Below are 4,296 nucleotides of genomic sequence, written 5' to 3'. Positions count from 1 at the left end.
CAATGACATCATCCCGAAGGGCGCTCCCCTCAACAAAAACACAAAGCAGCCTTAAAGCTATGGTAGCAATTCCTGACCAGACTTTTTGAACCATAACTCCACCCTCTACTCTGTTATAGATAGATAGATAGATAGATAGATAGATAGATAGATAGATAGATAGATAGATAGATAGATAGATAGATAGATAGATAGATAGATAGATAGATAGATAGATAGATAGATAGATGGATGGATGGATGGATGGATGGATGGATGGATGGATGGATGGATGGATGGATGGATGGATGGATGGATGGATGGATGGATGGATGGAAAGAAACCCTTTGAAAAACTAGTTCCTTCCATCGCCTGTGGTGGTGCTGCTCCAAGAACTACTGGATGAAACAACACAAAACCTCTGAAGAAGACATAAGTGTAATTTTCTTCTTCACAAAATGTAATCAAAAATTAGATTTGGGCGTTTTTTGGATTTTGTTGTTGAACCATTTCTCCTGCTAGACTTGCGTGTTTGTTTTGGTTGTATTTACCCAGAATCCCCTGCTCTATAGTCTGCTTCTGGAGCGGTTTTCGATCCACTTGGCATGCAGAGACGTGTCCGAGCTGCACCAGAGTTCACTTCAACCGAACCGAGATCTAGGTTTTTAGGTGGACCAGAGTTCGGTTTTTTGGTCCCCATCAGAGTTTGATTACGCTTTCACACCTCCGCAAATGAACCGGACGTTTCAAGTCGGTTAAAGTGGACCAAACAGGGTTGGTGTGAATGCACCCTTAAATTTTAAACTGCACTTTTGAATGAATTAGGATGCATTACCAATACCAATATCAAATTCCATCTTTGGACCAATTTCCTTTCTTGCCTTCATAGTTTTACTTTAATAATGAATTAAAAACTAAGGTATTGCACTTTTATCTTCCGTTTACTAGCATCACAGGTTTCTTCTTCTAGATCTCAATCACAATGGACCTTACGAAGCTCCGCCCACAACCGACCCACGTCGCGCAAGTCTCACAAACAAAGCCTCGCAGCGCGTTGTTTCTATGTAAACATGACTCGATTAGTGCATCATTTCTACCGGATTTTCACAATATATCAGCTACTAAATGGACAGAGGAACTAACAAGTTCATATCATCATCTGGCAGGAGGTTACTGGTTTCTCAATCACAAGCTGGTTGCAAACCTGAGGCCAGCAGGTGTCAGTCAGTTATGGTAGATCTGAAATTTGGTTTGATGACGTCAATATGAGAAGCTACAGACTGATAGGAGGAACCAAAGAGCTCTGTAAAGGTAAAGGCAAATCTTCTGAAGTTGGGATATAATTAATTTAATTTCACATAATTACCACGGAAGAAGCCATTTGTTTGTTAAAATTTTATTAAATATATTTGTTCTATTTGATCTTTGTTGTGAATGACGTAAACTCACAAACGAAGGAGGTAATTAGTCCAACGTTTAGAAACTACAGCGGCTGTAATGCGCCACAGCAAAGGTAAACAAAGGTAAAATAACCCGAACAGGTGATCAACTCAAAACCACTCTTACCTTTTTACTTTCTCTCTCTCTCTTTGTAGTTTAAGCACACCTGTTACCGTGGCAACCGCCTGCGCCCCGCAAGACAAGCAAAGATTACGTTAAAAACATAACATTCAGTCCGTTAGGATATCAAGTTTCCAGGCTTGATATTTATTTTTCGATTATTAATCAGCGCTTCCCTGAACACAGCGATGGTTGATTGACTAGCTGTACTTGGTGCTAACGTGGCTAACACGAGTAACAGTTTAGTCCAAAGCCTTTTCTGCTAAAATAAAATCTTTAGTGTATGTCAGATACAGACACATTGCATATTGATCTGTTTAGCTAACGTAAGACTGTGTAGCAGACAGGCTTCAAGGTGTAGAAGTTGTATCAGTTCTGCCTTTATGCTGCACTTAGTTAACGGGAAGTGTGTGTTTGTGAGACTGCCACGCACGTGACCACGTACAATGGGCATCAGCCAATGAAAAGGGGCAAGGTAAGGTCCATGGGCGGGTAGTGCCCAGTTACCAAACAACCAAAGCTCCACCCACTTCATTGTTAGACATTTGGTAGTCTGATTTTACCACTGTATGGGATCTACAACGGCTGCTGGAAAAGAGAAGTGTTTTGTTGTTGACCATTGTGCATCTTTTTGCTTTTTGTATAAAGTGCAATTGTAAATATTGATGCGTGGAGCATTGGCCAGTAGCAGTTCATTTGCCTAAAAGTGATAAAGCCCTAAAACAGCTCATTCTCAAAGGAGCTCAAAATCGACAGAACTGAGCAGATGAAATCTCATTATCTAACAATGATTTTGAGCAAAAAATGTAATGAATATGTTTTATGTAGCCCATGGACCTATCCTGATTTATTTTAAAAAACATAATAGGTCCCCCCCCTTTTTTAAAGGTTTTGTTGGCTCTAGTGGCCTTTAATTGAAAGTAGTTTGACAGGAAACAGGGTAATGAGAAAGGGGGAAGACATGCAGCAAATGTCGCCAGGCTGGGAATTGAACTTGCGACCACCGTCACGAGGACAAAGGCCTCAATACTTGGGTCGTGCTTTGCCCATGCGCCACCACAGCACCCCAATAAGTCCCCTTTAACTTGAATGTTCTCCTGAATTCTCAGTGACACGTTGGATAATTTAACACATTTCTGATACGTCCAGCTTGTGTAAAAGTTGAGTTTGTCTAATTTGCTTTAAGGGAAATATTAGGAACAGCACTAGTCTTTGTTACACCCAACGTGGGATGTACAGTAACTTCAGCCTGTGAATCAGCTGTCTTTTTGGCTGCAGCTGTGTAAGCTCCTCTTCCAATACAGAAAAAGTATATGAATCATGTCTGACCTCATTCAACGGATGCCATTATGGAGCAGAAAGCCACGGTAAACCACCAGTGTCTGCTCACATTTGCAGACCACTCCCAGAAACACCACAGGATATCCTTTTTCATGTAACAGTGCCTAGCTAATCCAAATACCAGTTCAACTGGCCCACTTGTGTGTTCACAGAAAGAGTGAGAGGGTGGGGTAACTGGGCAGCCTAAACATTACAGAACAACACATCCCTGCAGACCGCACTGCCTGCTGCATCTCATCTGTCAGCCTGGTGCTCTGGGATTAAAGGAAAGCTCTACTTTCCAGGCTCTTGTCTCATCCCGTATTAAATTTTCTGCCACTTTAAACAAAATGGTAGAAAAGAAAACAACTGATAGATTTATTTACCACACAGTTACATATTTATTTGAGCCTCCCTCCACTCTGTGTACGATACAGCTCAGCATCCAGCTAAGCCTCTTAGTCGACAGCTGTGTCTCGCTCATTACAGTCATGTAGCTTGTACTGGAGATTTATTTTCATTGTGAAAGCATTAGGCCGTGGGCATCAATGAGACTTAGTGAAAAGAGATGACAATATAACCATGTCCTTCTTCTGTGGCCTTAACAATAAAGGTCTTTCAAATTGGAAAACAAAATGAATAAATAAGTCAGTTGTGACTTTATTAAAACTATTATTGCTGTGGTTCTTTTGCCAGAGGTGTTTTCAAATGTCAAAATTTGCATGTAAACATTTGCATGTATATTATAAAATCAATGAATATTTTCTGTGGCTAATACAGGTGTACTGCCAAGTCGTAATGCACAATTTCCCACCACTTGTCTTGTGCTGACTTTGACAGTACAGTCATGTGACAGATAAAGTAAACTGAGTACACATTCCTGAAGGGCTTCTGAGCCAACTTTGAACTCTAAGAAAACTCCTGCAACCTGTCTTCCTTTCCTTTATGTAAAATCTCTGGGAAAGTATTCAGATTTCTTTAATCTTACATCCTGAACAATTGGTCTCTTCAGCTAAATGTGGTGGAGGTCACATCTGATGTGTGAATGATTTTCTTTCCTGGAGTCTCCGTGTATTTAGTACTCCAAGCCTGCCTTAAACCTAAACAATATAAAACCGTCTACATAAGTTTGAAACAAAACAAGGTATGTATGGCCACTGGAAAGCAACAAACCATTTTTTTAACAAAAATTCTTCATTAGTTTCAATTGCTCCTACTATCTTCCTCTGAAATAAGATGTTAGACATTGTATCTCGATGGATCGAGAGCATCAGCAAGGATGTTTTCGCACACATTTATTTCAGGCGGACGTTTCACAAACAATAAATTAAGCTAGTCACAATGATGACATATTTAATAAAACCCCAATTAAATTGTTTGTTGTGGTGGTAAAGCACAACATGACCAATTGTGTAAAGTATAAAGCGCTTTAATTAG

The sequence above is a fragment of the Xiphophorus hellerii genome, chromosome 6 (genome assembly GCF_003331165.1).
Source record: "Xiphophorus hellerii strain 12219 chromosome 6, Xiphophorus_hellerii-4.1, whole genome shotgun sequence".
Lineage (NCBI taxonomy): Eukaryota > Metazoa > Chordata > Actinopteri > Cyprinodontiformes > Poeciliidae > Xiphophorus > Xiphophorus hellerii.
This window is presented reverse-complemented; position numbering follows the sequence as displayed.